Source organism: Felis catus, chromosome B2 (genome assembly GCF_018350175.1).
Source record: "Felis catus isolate Fca126 chromosome B2, F.catus_Fca126_mat1.0, whole genome shotgun sequence".
Classification (NCBI taxonomy): domain Eukaryota; kingdom Metazoa; phylum Chordata; class Mammalia; order Carnivora; family Felidae; genus Felis; species Felis catus.
This window is the reverse complement of record NC_058372.1, coordinates 19,994,380-20,009,782: the sequence shown is the minus strand read 5'-3', so window position 1 is coordinate 20,009,782 and position 15,403 is coordinate 19,994,380. Positions and strand designations below refer to the sequence as shown.

Sequence of the window (15,403 nt, the reverse complement as noted above, 5' to 3'; positions counted from 1 at the left end):
TACATATCAAGGCTAAGGATTCATTACTAAAAAAGTGATTTAAGAGGAGTGATCTAGTTCAGTTGATTAAGATTTCTAAGGGGAATGAACCTTCAGATGTCAAAGAAAAAATATTTTAATTAGAATATTTCCAAGAAGTCCCTCTCAGTGACATTGACACAAGCGTTTCATTTACTGTCCCACCCTTCCTGCTCTATTGCATCTGACTCTAGCCTCCTTTATCTTATTCAGTTTAAATCTTGGTCACAGCTCCCGAAAATGATTTCATTCTTACCAATGTGTCTTCATCCACTGTTTGCAAAACATTTCTCTGTGAAGATTTCCTTGATAATTCCAGCCCACTGGTGCCTCCCTCAGTTGTCTAAACTCATAATACTTTTATCATTTCTATGGTTTATTTGATGCATGCCAATATATTACATTTAATTTGTCTCCTTGTCCTCAATCGGGTAAGAGAATGTATGTTGTATATTTCTCTGCATTTCTTATAATATCTAGCACCTTCTGCACTAGAAGTACTCAATGAATATTTGTTGAGTGGATGAATCAGGTTCATACATAAAAATGTGCACAATAACCCTTGTAGGAAGGGACAAAAAAATAACAGAAGGCTTTAAAACGTATGAACCGGTTTTTTGTTCTGTTGCCCTAGCAACATTTTGTTGAAATTCTTCATATTGAGTCTAGTCTTATTGTTTCTTGATTTCTTAGGGAAGTCCTGGCTTTCCAGTGAGTATGAATCCTCATTTTCAGTGAGTATGAATCAACAGCTACCAACAGTGCACGAGATACACAATAGTCCTTCTATTCCACAAATGATTTTGATTTTATTTTGAGGGCCAGTCTCAACATGGCAACAGAGTTCATTGCAGTTAGTTTGGGATTTCCCTACATTCATTTTTCCCTGGAGTCGTATATGACTCTGAAGACGTTAAATAGTTCTATGGGTGTGAGCAGAAATGGCCCTTGGCCATTAATTTGGGGGTGTCATGGCTGAGATATCTTTGTCTACCCTGTCTCATTGGGTCTTGGGCTCTTTCTCTTAAGTCTGTGCTGTTTTTAGGGTCAAAGATTTACTCTGCTGTTTCTTCTCATGCTAGGTCACAGAAATCTCTAAGAGACTGATCCAATCTCATCACTCTATATTTGTTAGGGTTTCCATCTCTGGGGTTTTGCCTTCCTAAGGAAAAGGATCCTGGGATTCTTTTTGGAATGTCTTCTTTAACAATTCCCTTGAGAACTGTCTCCCTTTCTCTCATGTGTGTAGAGACATATAAACCAATTTTATTATTTGTGAATATGGGATCAGAGCAGAATCTATTTTATTAAGTTTATTTATTTTTGAAAAAGAGAGAGAGTGTATGTACACACACGCTAGGGAGGGGAAGAGAGAGAGAGAGGGAGACAGAGAATCTCAAGTAGGCTCTGGATGTAAGTGCAGAGCTCAAACGCATGAACCATGAAATTGTGATCGGAGCCGAGATCAAGAGTTAGATGCTTAACCGACTGAGACACCCAGGCACCCCTCAGAGTAGAATCTTATTCTCCTCAAATATTTTGCTGTGATTATAACATTTCTTCCTGGATTTCATAGCATTGGTCTCAGGAGTTTTTGTTTTTGTTTTTTAAATAGTTCAGAGGCAGGAAATAACATATACTTAATGGTGTAAATTCTTGAGGAGGAGTAGGAATAAGGGTGGGTTAGACTTGCAAACTATTATGAGAATATATTGATTAGTATCTCAAAAGTGTGAATCCATTAAGTTTAATGGGATCCATTAAATTTAGGAAAGGGAAATAAGACGTTTACTCAAGCTGTTTCTACCCATGCAAAATCATGGAGCCAGAATCAACGGTCTCTCCTAGGGCACTTAAAGAAACTGAAGGAATAGTTGGCTTGAAAGAGAAGTCTATACTAAAGGTATTGCCATGACCCAGGTAGCAGAGTAGAGTAGAGAAATCTGATGACTGACAGCAGATTAAGTGCGGTTAATGAGGCTATGTCTATTAGGACAACCAAAGTTAGGTAAGATGTGACCCTGACTTCCTTGGTCTCTTGGAGAATGGTAAGGATGCTTCTATAGCCAGTATATTTATAAAGGTTTTATAAAGAAAAAGAAGTCCAATTAAGAGCAAGGAAGTTGACATATAAGAATATTGAGGCTGTAACTGAGACCTTGTGTTTGGCAACTCATGACCACATTTTACCTGATCCTGGTGAGAAAGGTTTCGTATTCGTTAAGAATTGTATCTGTGTTGGGGTGCCTGAGTGGCTCGGCCAGTTGAACACCCGACTCTTGATTTGGGCTCAGGTCATGATCCCAAGGTCGTGGCATGGAGCTCGTGTCAGGCTCCATGTCAGGCTCCACTAAGCATGGAGACTGCTTGGCATTTTCTCTCTCTCTCTTTCTCTCTCTCTCTCTCTCTCTCTCTCTCTCTGCCCCTCTCCCTGGCTCACATATGGACTCCCCCCTCTCTAAAGAATAAACAAAATAATAAATAATTGTATCTGTGTTATACATAGCTTAACTGGTTTCATAATAGTGTATATGTAACATATAGATCTATACATTTGCTAGGTCTTACTGATTGAACTGGATAGATTTGTTCATGCACTGAAAACCAGTTCATGAGCAATGTTTATATGCATGATAAACTTGTGGTATTGGAGAAGAACCATGACAGGCAACATTTTTGTAGCCTTCATGGAACTAACATTTCGGAGCTAGTCTCTACGGCATTCTTTTGGTTTTGCTATATTAATTTCCTCCTTTTCAAGCCTCATTGGAAGATTTTAGTAGACATATCTGGACCCAAGTTTGGACACTTGTTCATGATATTGGTGATTAGCCAGGGAATACCCTGACCCAATACATAAATAGGAGATGCTTCTAATTGGGTGCTTTATGGTATCCAGTCCAAAGGTATGAACCAACTGAAAACACCCAAATCTGACATTTACCAGCTGCCTGGTTTGAGCCTCTTCTTCCTATTTGATAGAGACCCTTCTCTTTGACTAAATCTCTTGGACCTATTTTGTAGGATCTCTGGGGTGGGGTGGGGGGGCAGATTAAGATCATTTCGAAACTAGAAGGAGCTACATAAATATAAGATACGGTTACATGTTAATATAATGTAATAATATCTTTTCATAAGCAATAATTGCTAACTAAAATTATTGAAAGTAAGATGACAGCTTCGTTTTAAAATCACTTTTGCTTTTTATGGCCTCTGATAGAATTAACCTCAGACTTATCTCAAACTTATGTGCTGGGAAATATTCAAAATATAAAAACATGTGGTAGGATGCCTGAGTCATGTCTGTTAAGTTTACTATGCGGTGTACTAATTTCTCCGTTCAAGCTGCTACACATAATAATATCAAATCACATTATGATAGGAGATCCCAGAGCGGTGACTCTGCAAATGGTGATGGGGAGGGGATAAGGAAAGCAAGAATGTCCTGAATACTAAAAAGTTTCCCATTACCAGGCATTTGAGATGATGTCGACGAAACTTGGTTGGATGCACAACTAGAATTAAAAATAACTATGTTTCTTCGATTAAAGACATTAAAACATTGTAGACTTGTTGAAATCATAACCTTAGAGGTTTCTGACTTCTTACCTTTCTCCAAATATACTTTTAGGAAAAAAATCCTAAAATATGGTATGGTCAAAATATTCACATTTCCTGACGTCAGCGCTGTAACAAGGTTCCTAAACCCTCCTATTTGACTGAATTACTGAAGCCTTTCACTTTTTTTTTTTTTTTTGTCAGCTTCACAGATACCTGGGATATGCCCGTCCTCTCCTGCTTGTGTTTGGGCTAACCAATCTGCTAACGGGAAGAAATCAGAAATATTGCTCAGCTTTTGTTGTGTATATTTGAAGGCTTTTCTGGGATGCTCAAGAGACAGAAATGCCATCCCAGAAGTGGACCCTGGGAAAGCTGTGAGAAAAGGTGGGATTTAGGTTGAGAAAACTTTAAGAGTTCAGAACGTGAAGCCCCAGTTGCTTAAACCTATAATGTTTGCTGCCTCTATTTAAATGGATAATTAGATCAAGGGACAAAGTCAAAGATTCCTGATATGTTCTAGTTCAATTCTCTGTTGTTTGATATTAGTTAAAGGTCTTTTAGCTGCAAGGGAATAAAACCCAACTCCTGCTGATTTAAGTAAAAACAAAGTAAAAGCAGGGTGTGGTGGTGGGGGGGGGGGGCTCGTTAGCACATGTCACCTCAACGCCAAGGCTAGTCTGTAGAGATGGCTGGATCCAAAGATGTGGGCAATATTAAAAGCATCAGTGGCTCTCTCCACTGAACTTTCTTGTGTGGTTTCATTTTTTTCCAACACGGTCTCCTTATAAAATGGCTACTCTCAACTCATACCCTTTAAGCTTAGTAAAGCTTAGCAGAAGAAGAAAATCTCTTTCATGATAGGTCCAGTGAAAGTTCTAGGGTTCAGTTTGGAATGAATTCATTCTGTGCTTCTCTCCAAACCCCTGTGGACAAAGAGATAGACTCTATTGGTTGGATCTGGGTCATATTTTCACCTCGCTGGTGGGAAAGAAAAGTAAGGATGGCAGTGGTGGGGGTTGGGAGGAGGGGATTTAGATGCCCAACCGCATGAACTGAGAGAAAAATCTAGGTACTGATATCCGGAGGAAGGATGGCTGGATAGCCAAAGATAAGAAATGCCCCTTTGGGTGTGTTTGTAAATTACATGAAAAACCAACACTGTCCTCATCATTTGACCATCTTCACATTTCTATTAATAAAAAAAAAAAATCACAAAGAGACAAAAGACCAGAATCCAAGGGCCAGTGCTATTCCTTGAAAAGTTGCTACAAAACTGAAATCTGCTTCGAAAACCATAAAGTGCTATATTCGTTCAAGCTACATACATAAAAGTGCTTTTAGTTGTTCATCTGCTATTAATTTTTATATGTACTTATAATAAATTCAAGTAATCATGAGATAATGCCTCTCTCATGATTGTCTGATACTTTACAGAATTTTAAAGGAGACATATAATGAATCCTAGAGCACTGAATTACCTCATACCTTGCAATATCTTGCAAGGAAAAAAAGTCTTGCTCTTCAAAATATCCTTCTGTCTTATTCTGTGACTGAGACTTATAGTCACCTGTGTAAATATGCCATTTGCTGCTTTAACAGTATGTGAAACACATGTATAAATACATAAATATAGCAAATGAACACAGAACAACATATTGTTGAATTTCAGCTATGTAGAGCATGTCACATTTCTGTCAAATCTGGAAAATAGAGCATTAGCTTTGGAAGAAAATATATTTTGCTTGATTTTTTGTTACCAGATTTTTTTTTTTAATTTTTTTTTTCAACGTTTATTTATTTTTGGGACAGAGAGAGACAGAGCATGAACGGAGGAGGGGCAGAGAGAGAGGGAGACACAGAATCGGAAACAGGCTCCAGGCTCTGAGCCATCAGCCCAGAGCCCGACGCGGGGCTCGAACTCACAGACCGCGAGATCGTGACCTGGCTGAAGTCGGACGCTTAACCGACTGCGCCACCCAGGCGCCCCTCCAGATTTTTATATAAGTATAAAAAAACTGATTGTGGCCCACTCTGTCGCTGGTTAGTTGTCACCTTGAATTTAGTCATTTAATATCCTTGGGCTTAGTTTCCTAATCTGGAAATTTAAGAAATTTAATTGGATGCTATGTAAGGCTGCCACTAGGCCTAGCATTTTATAATTCATGCAATCTCTGAAAATGCGAAATAATAAAACGTGTGCTTTGGAAGTGAACTAGTTAGATTGCTAAGGGCAGTGGCACATTTTTTTTTTTAAACCTGGGTCCCTAGGGGTGCTTGGGTGTTTCAGTTGGTTTAAGTCACGTCATGATCTGGTTGGTGGGTTCCAACCCTGGGGGGCTCTGAAGCTGGCAGCAGGGAAGCCTACTTGGGATTCTCTCTCTCTCTCTCTCTCTCTCTCTCTCTCTGCCCCCTCTCCTCTCAGGCTGTCTCTGTCTCTGTCTCCCTACAATAAATAAATAAACTTAAAAAAACAAAACTGGATCTCTGCAACTCATGTGGTTACTTGATGCTGTCCAAACGGTTGTGAGAAACCCAGGGTCATTGTGTGCATACTTCTGTTGAAAGGTTTCGAGTCTCAGACGGTCCAGGAGCACCCACATGGTTTTTAGACCGGAAGTTTGATTCAGCTTTTCAGTCCAAGAGAAAGGCGGTCCCAGCCAGCTCAGGACAGGTACAACGGGGAGCGCATTGTGATCTATTTGAAATGTTTCAAAAGCACAGGGTTGGTTTTCTGCAATTCCATTTTATTGAATTGGCTGCTCATGGTACCCCAGATGTCAAAAGTTTTGCCCTCCTTTTCTGTTGCCACCTCCCTCTCCCTCCAAGGATAGGATTGCAAATCTGCCCGCTCCCTTCTCTTTTCTCACCACTTAATGGAATGGATTCTACATGCTGTTATCCAGACACGGCCCTTTGAGAACATTTCCCAACCAGGGGAAACAAACAAACAAAATAACCAATAATAGGAATGGCTACAAGATATAATTAATTTTTCTGACTATTAACGCAGGAGGAAAATGTCTAATGGGTTGCAGATTTCTTCCTATTTGAATAGCGTGACCGTGACCAATTCAAAAGGAAGCCCTCAGCCTAAGTTGCATTTCCGTAGATCCCGTGCATCAGGACAGAGCCTGGGTCTGGGTGATGCTTGCTTGCCTGGTGTCCTACGAATGGAAAGGGAAATGATGTACAAACCGGGAGGGTTCACAGTGATCTGAAGAGAGCAGAGTTCTCTAACCATGATTAAGAATAAGGCAGCAAGATTCCACTTGTCCTGCTAACCGTTAAATATTTTTGGCTGTCTGCCAGCATCCTTCACTATTTCTTTGAAGCTTTCTTTTACTTACTACAGTAGAGTAATTAGAGAATACTTTTTCATCTTAACACACACACACACACACACACACACCCACCCACCCTAGTAAGTTTTGCTCCAACATGTGCTTGCTAGAATCATCCTTCCAGAAACCATCCATAGATGCTCTGCATCTAGGAAAGCTCTTAAGAGCAGGTGGCAAAGTATTGATTCCTTTGAGCCCCTCTGTTTCTGATTCTCTGTTTTTAAATGTTACCCTAATATATCTAAGATAGGTTCATCCATGATTGGGAGCTGGTTACATTTTACAAAGAAACTTCCTCCCTGGAGGCAATTAAAAATGGAATAAAACTCTCCTTATCTGGTCAGACAGGCAATTGTTAATTTTTGGCATTTTTGCATTTACCTGATTATAAGATTTTTTTTGGAAAGGTAAAAATTAAACATTTTTAAAAGGTTAAGCACAAAGCAGTTAACTCCTCTGGACAAGTGTGTATATATATATATATATATATATATATATATATATATATTTCCCAGTATATATACTGGGAAAGACTCTCTTTCAAAATATGGCCATCACCATGATTACATTGATTATATTAATTTTATTTTTTTAGAAGCCCAACAAGGCCATTTATTTTATCTCCTTTTTTCTCTCCAAGCTACTAAAATGATGCAACCATCACCGTGCCTATCACCACAATAAGAAACTCCTGAGAAACAAAAGCATCCTCTCTTCTAGAATATTGTGGCTTCTGCATTAATATTCACTACATTGTTATTTTATTATGTTTGGATTTAATTCAATCAATAGTTTTTGGGGGGAAGTAAAAAAAGAGTAAAATAAGAAAGTGATTGAAGATAAAGCAATAATGTGTAGAGGAGAATATGTTTTTTTCTTATACAATTCTAAGTAAGCCATAGAACGTTTCGTATACTTGACTATTTATGATGTATAATAGGTTCATGTTGGTCCCTAAACACATCATGTGATAATGGTGACAAGTCTGACTTTTGTCATTAGACAAGACAGGTCCACATTATTAATTGCTACACTTGTTCCAAGAGGAAACCTAAGTTCAGCACATCTCAGGGAGGGACAAAGAGTGGCCTTAAGGACCTTACCCCTCTGAAGGAGAAACTCCAGCTTTCTCTCCACCCCATGTGTATTCAGGTGTCTGAGAGATGGTCTGGCATTCTTACATGAATAAGTAAGTAAAGTGCAAGGTCATCTCTGGTGGAAGGAAGCTAGGCTACAGGAAAAATTCAGGGGAAATTCTGGGCTGTAACTCTCAGACTACCTAGGAAACAACTGCCAACTTTCTTCAGGGTCCCTAGGTATGGGAACGTGGCAACATTTTAACAGAACAAATTATACCCGTTGAAATTTGCTTGGAAAGGCACGCTACGGCACATTTGGTCTGGTAATTGTTAGTAGTCTATTTTCCACTAGCAGGTGGAGGGACACTATTGCAGGGGTTGGCTACAGGCATAGTGTGAAGATGCCTACTGTTGGCAGCTGGCTGGGAATCAACCTGCTTTTATTGATATGTTCATTAATGGCAATTTTCTCTGGCACTCAAGCCACTAAATTTGTGGCTTTCAAATTTCCAACATGGTTGATTATGATCACTATGGTGTCTTCCAGGGTGGTAACATGGACTCTGGTGATGAGATGAGGAAGGTGGCTGCATTTTGGGGGTCGGGTTGGAAGGACAACGGCTGTATGTCCTACTTGCCTTCCTCAGGTTACGAGAGCAGGACTTCCATGAAAATTCAGGCAGGTGGGAGCAGACACAATACACCCCTGAATGATGTAACTTTTGGGTGGATGCAGTGCCTACAGTTCATGAGTTAGTACACTGTGTGTGGTTCGGACCCTCCACCAGGAAGGCCAGGAGAGCTCACAATAGGAAAAGTCAAGAAATGAGCATTGTTTTCATGTTCAACCACCAAGACAAAACCACCAAGAAATCATGTTTTTTAGCTGTAAAACAAAACAAACAAAACTAAAAATAGTATTCAGTTGCCACCCTTGAGATGTGTTTATACTTAAAAAAATATATATTTTTGTGATATTTACCTGAAGTCAACAAAACCATTACAGCATTAGCATTTTTCAGGGCAGATAAATAGCTTCAAAGGTGACATTTTCTCAGTTAAAACCTTTCAATTAAAGTTTCAATTTTCATCATATTGGGTAAATTAAGAACTGTTTTGGTTGTAGCTATGTTGACACTGTCTACTGAAATCACGTTAACAAAATAAACACCAGAAACACTAAATACCAAGGGAACTTACCTCATAGATAGAGAGTGCAGGACACAAACTCAGCTCTCTCTGATTTTATTTTATTTTTATTTTATTTTTTAAATATGAAATTTATTGTCAAGGTTTCCGTACAACACCCAGTGCTCATCCCAACAGGTGCCCTCCTCGATGCCCATCACCCATCCACCCCTCCCTCCCACCCCCCATCAACCCTCAGTTTGTTCTCAGTTTTTAAGAGTCTCTTATGTTTTGGCTCCCTCCTTCTCTGATTTTAAAATCGATCTTCTCCTCATAATACTATACACATGTGTGTAGGTGTGTGTAGTCCATATTGCATGCTGCTGAAGTTGATTGGCTAAAACTTCATTTTGAATTTTTCCATTTCTGCTTGTGTATGATGTTGATTTATTACCTTCTTCTCTTGTGTTATCCTTCTGATTTGGTATCACATTTGTACTAGGCAGCTAACAGTTTTGTGGATGATTTCCTGCTTATTGGTTTTCTGTTACATTCATTTTGACTTACACAGTATGTATTATTTTATTCTTAGGTTTTTCAGTTTTACATTAGTATGCTTTTTTTAGCTTTTGAATTGAAAAATGCTTTCCTCTTTTTCCTCAGTCTTCATTCTTATTTCTTTTTCCTTTTTAAGTAAATATTTTTGAAGTATTAATTTATTACTAGGTATTACTTTAGCTGCATTTCACAGTTGTTTAAATAAGTACTTCCATTGTTTGGTTTCATTTATTTCAAGTTGGAAATATTTTATAATTTCCATTGTTATTTTTTTTTAAACTAAGGAGTTATTTAAATGTGCTTGTTTAAGTTTCCAAGTATAGAAACCTTTGTTTTCTCAGTGCTGAATTCCATTTTATGTTTCTTTGTCAGAGAATATGATCTCTGTGATATTGTTTTTCTAAATTTATATCTTAATTTATGACCAACTGAATGAGTCATATGTTCTGTAAATGCTCCATGTGCATTTGATAATAATGTATATTTTTATTAGTTCAGAATTTATTTAAGTTTAATGTATATGTATACATTTTTATTACAGATAAATTATATAGTATAAATATTTATAATTTTATTCTTAATTTATTTATAATTCCATCCTCTATATTCTTAATTTTTTTTCTCTGCTTCTGACAGAAATATACTAAAATATCCCACTCTGATTTTGTTGTTGTATTTTTCCCCTCATAATTTTATTAACTTTTGCTTTATATTTTTCAAAGTCATGTTGTTAAATGCATAAAACATGTAGTATTTTTTATTTTAGATTAATGTTTTCTTAACAATGAATTATACTTCAATGATTTTATAATCTGGTGATAAGAGGTATTAGAATTACTAGTTATAGGGGCATCTGTGTGGCTCAGTTGGTTGACCATTCAACTCATGATCTTGCAGTTTGTGGGTTCAAGCCTGGGGTCAGGTTTTGCACTGACAGCATGAAGCCTGCTTGGGATTCTCTCTCTCCCTCTCTCTCCCCCTCTCCCACTTGTGTTCTCTCTCGCTCAGAATAAATAAACTTAAAAAAAGAATTAGTAGTTATAGTTAATTAGAATTAATTAGGATTTACCTGATAGATCTTTTTCTAGTCCTATATTTTTTAAAGTCTTTTTGATTTTAAGTTGAGTTTTAAATATTTAATCTGATCTAATAGTAAATGAATTGTCTTTGTTTACCTTAATCCTAATTATTGCCATGTTTGAATTTCTTTAATTTTATATTCTTTGCCTATTCTCCTCTCCTTCTTCTGACTCATGTTAGTTTGATAAAGTTTTTATGTTTTCTTTTGTCCTCATCCTGTAATAATTGAAAGCTATTAGTTGCATCTGTACTTTTTTTTAACTATTTTTATTGTTTAAGTTTATTATTTATCTTCAATTTTTAACACATGCACTTAACCATGAAATCTTTTAACAAATTCCAAACTTACTCAATAGTTTTAATTACTTCTCAAACCCAAAAAAGGACCTTAGAGTATTTTGGTGATCTGTTAAGCAAACTTCTCCCATTTTCTATTGCTTTTAAGAGTCTTTTTTTTTTTTAATTTAAAAGTATAAACAGATATCATGACTCTGTATTAAAGTATATTATTTATCAAACTTGTCAGCTTTTTTTTCTTTTTTTTTGAGAGAGAGAAAGAGAGAGAGAGAGAGAGAGCTCATGCACTTGTGCGTGAATTGGGGAGGGGTGGAGGGAGCCCCGTAGGAGAGAGAATCTTAAACAAGCTCAACACCCAGCAGAGCTAGATCTCATGACCAGGAGATCATGACCTGAGCTGAAATCAAGAGTCTCAAGAGTCTGACGCTTAACCAACTGAGCCACGCAGGTGCTCCTTGCCAGCTTATTCTGTCAAAATTTGTCCTCATCTTTGTTCCTTGCATACATTTCTTTATCTGTATTAACTTGGCTTTGGAGTATCCATTAGTACTGAAGGTCTATGGGTGGTAGATTATTTTTATATGTCTAAAATGACTTATTTGAGGCTCATTTTGGAAGGCAGCTATGGTCACCACTGTACCACCAATGCTGCACAGGGGGCTCATTTTGAGTAAGACTCATCTATTAAACATATCCTGACAATTATTTTCCAGCAGCATTTGAGGATGCTATCCTATTGTTTCCTGGCATTTGTTGTTGATACAAAGCCAACTTGCTATTTCTTTGTAGTGTATCTTCTCTCTGATAGCATATGGGATTTTGCTTTTTCTCTTATTTTCTGTAGGTTCGCTACAGTATTTCTAGTGGATTTATATTTATCTTCCTTGACTCTCTAAGCGCACTTCTTTTTTTTTAATTTTTAATTTTCAAAATTTTTTAGGGGGTAAGGGGCAGAGAGAGAGGGAGAGAGAGAATCCCAAGCAGGCTCCACACTACTAGTGTGGGGCCTGATGCAGGGCTGGAACTCACAAACCGTGGGATCATGAACTGAGCAGATATCAAGATTTGGACGCTTAACCATCCAATTCAGCTACTCAGGTGCCCCTAAATGTATTTCTGATCCCAGGTCTAATGTATTTTTTTAAAAATTATTATTCCATATGGAGCGCCTGGGTGGCTCAGTCAGTTGGGCGTCCGACTTCAGCTCAGGTCATGATGTCGTAGTTCGTGGGTTCAAGCCCTGCGTCGGGCTCTGTGCTGACACCTCAGAGCCTGGAGCCTGCTTCAGATTCTGTGTCTCCCTCTCTCTGCCCTTCCCCTGCTCACATTCTGTCTCTCTCTCTCAAGGATAAATAAACATAAAAAATTTAAATTATTATTCCATAAAATTATCGTTTAATATCTCTTAAAAATTCTTCAAAATTTGCTGTTTCTGGTGTTTTTTTGGGGGAGGGGCATACTCTAGCCAAATACTTTAGTACCATTTATCAACTCAAACATTCTTTCTTCAGGTGTGTCCAATTCGGTCCAGTTATTTTGCCATTTGAAATCTTTAATTTTGAAATGTTTAATTTTGAAATCTTTGTTGTCCAAACTTTGTCTTTATTTTTCATTTTCAAATCATCTATTTCTCAATCACCTATTTCTCCCTATATTTTATTATTGCCACCGTTTCTTCTTTTAAATGGATGTTGACACTCCATTCATTGTCCTAATCTAATTAAAGTCTTTGTTGGACTATGAAGACGAAGTTTTTTCACATGCATTCATGTTTTGATGCTATTGAGTAACTCGGTTGACTTTCTCAGTATTAGAATTCCTCATCGTGTGTTTTGATGTTTTAGTCACAGATTGATTTTGAATGGAAGGTGATTTGGTTATTTGTGTCATTTCTCCCCCCACCCCTCCCTCTCGATCTCTTTTTCTTTCCTAATTCTTCTTTGTGTGGTGGGATGCTCTGACTAGTGGGATGCTTCTTTCCAGCTTTTCCAGCATTCCAGTCTCCAAGTCCAGAACCTGGCCTTAGGGTGTCACTCTGGAGCTCTTCCCCGTGGTGGGTAGAGATATCACTGATCCAGTCACCAAAGCAGCATTGGTTTAGCTCTAGGTCTGCTTGAGGAGGTGATCTTGTCCTCCGCCACCAAAGACACAGTCTAAACCAGCGGTCAGCAGCTAATTTTCGATTCAGCTTCCTTTTCGTAGCAAGGGATATTCTATCCCAGGCTTTTGCCTCGAGCCATAAGGTGAGCTCTGTTCCTCAATCCATAGTGGCCCCATCGTGTTTCTCAATTTTGTGCAGGCACCCATCTCTTGGCCCCCTTGCTTTTCTTTATGCTGAAACTGAGTGGCTTCAGTCCTGCTCTCCACTGGGCTGCCTTCTTGGCTTTACTCTACAGAGATGATTTTGGGCCATTATGTGCCTTTTTTTGTTTTTGGTTTTGTTTGTTTTTATATTTTATCTATCATTGACATGGGCTTAGAAGAGAGGATGTTGGTCAATATTTATTATTTTCTTCATACATTATATCATATCTAATAATTTATATTAGGAGCTTAGGCCTTTACCAACTTCACAACTGATTGTCAAAAATCTTCCAGGGGCACCTGGGTGGCTCAGTCGGTTAAGTGGCCGACTTCGGCTCGGGTCATGATCTCGCAGACCATGAGTTCAAGCCCCGCGTCGGGCTCTGTGCTGACAGCTCAGAGCCTGGAGCCTGTTTCAGATTCTGTGTCTCCCTCTCTCTCTGCCCCTCCCCTGTTCATGCTCTGTCTCTCTCTGTCTCAAAAATAAATAAACGTTAAAAAAAAAAACAAAAATCTTCCAGATTTGGAAAATAACCTTTTCAGCAAACAAGATGATAGCCCTTATGAAGGTATCCATTCTTCCAAATTCTAATATTTACAGATTGGCACAGGGTAAAATAAACAAGTTTTTTGAATTTAAAATCCTTCTTTCTTGACATAGTTCTGGACCTGGTAGGCTCTTCCCCATCATACAAATTAACATATATTTGGTATCTAGTACTCAGAAGTTTCATTGCTATGGTATTTATTCAGGAGGAGGGGAGAAGTCAATGTCCCTGTGATTATATCACGTTAACTACTTTTGATGATAAAGTGAATGGGCTTATTAAAATTATAGGGAAAAGAGTGAGACAACTGAAAAAGCAGAGAGAATACATATATGTATTGAGCAGTTGGCACTTAACATCTTGAGGCTCAACTTATTCATGACATTAGCTCCGTTTCTAAAAACTTCAAGCTGCCAAGACTAATAGAGGCCACCCCAGAATAGTGGTACCAGAATTATGACAGTCCTCATTCTAAAGGTAATATACAATTTAAAAGTTAAAATCTTTTACATTATTTATTTATTTTTCCAGTATTTAATTTGCAGATTTATGGCCACATTATATCAATGAGAAAGCCCTTCCTCTGTTTATTTATAAACATAGATTTCATGGTATGGGAAAACGTCATGTGATAATGTACATTTATGAGCTGCATCTGGATTAATTCAAGGAAGAAATCCTTGGGTGTTGCTAAGATTCCTTAGATGTGGACATGGGTGAGGAGACTTCTGTGGGTGAGGAAAATAGCACCTGATTCTCTGAGCATGAACACTTTAATGTTACTGTCTCTTGCACTAACAATAGCCCCTCAAGCCAGTAACTACTGAGTTGGACGCAGTAGAGTTTTTAAACTCTAAAACCTTGCCCATTTTTAAGTTGACTTATTTGTTGAGTTTCTTTGTTGTTGTTGTTGGTATTGAATTGCAGGAGTGCCTTCCATATTTTGTAACTTGACACCTGTCAGATATATGGTTTACAAATGTTTTCTCCCATTCCACAGGCTACTCTTTCACTCTGTCAGTGGGCTAAACACTTGAATGGACATTTCTCCAAAGAAGATTCACAAATGGCCAAGAGTATATGAAAAGATGCTTAGAGTCACTAATCATCAGGCAAATGCAAATCAAAACCACAAAGAGATACTACCTTATGCCTATCCCTCTACCCTCCTCCCCAACCAAAAAAAAAAAAAAAAAGAAAGAAAGAAAGAAAAAGAAAAAGAAAAAGAAATGTTGGCAAGGATATGGAGAAATTGGAGTTTTTGTATACTGTGGGTAGGAATGCAAAGTGGTGCAGTCACTATAGAAAACAGTAGGTAGGTGCCTCAAAACATTAAAAATAGAACTGCCATATGGGGGTGCCTGGGTGGCTCAGTCGGTAAGCGTCGGACTTTGGCTCAGGTCACTATCTCGCCATTCGTGAGTTCGAGCCCCACGGTGGGCTCTGTGCTGACAGCTCAGAGCCTGGAGCCTGCTTCAGATTCTGTGTT

At 38.1% G+C, this 15,403-nt stretch overlaps 1 long non-coding RNA gene across 1 annotated transcript in view; it reads left to right on the top strand.

Annotated features, from left to right (window-relative positions):
- LOC109499577 overlaps positions 1-15,093 on the top strand; it is a 44,731-nt gene extending 29,638 nt beyond the window's left edge. The window contains exons 3-5 of the long non-coding RNA XR_002742193.2: positions 3,781-3,963; positions 6,145-6,250; positions 14,915-15,093. This is a non-coding gene — a long non-coding RNA (uncharacterized LOC109499577). The remainder of the gene's footprint in view (positions 1-3,780; positions 3,964-6,144; positions 6,251-14,914) is intronic.
- The last annotated feature ends 310 nt before the right edge of the window (positions 15,094-15,403 follow it).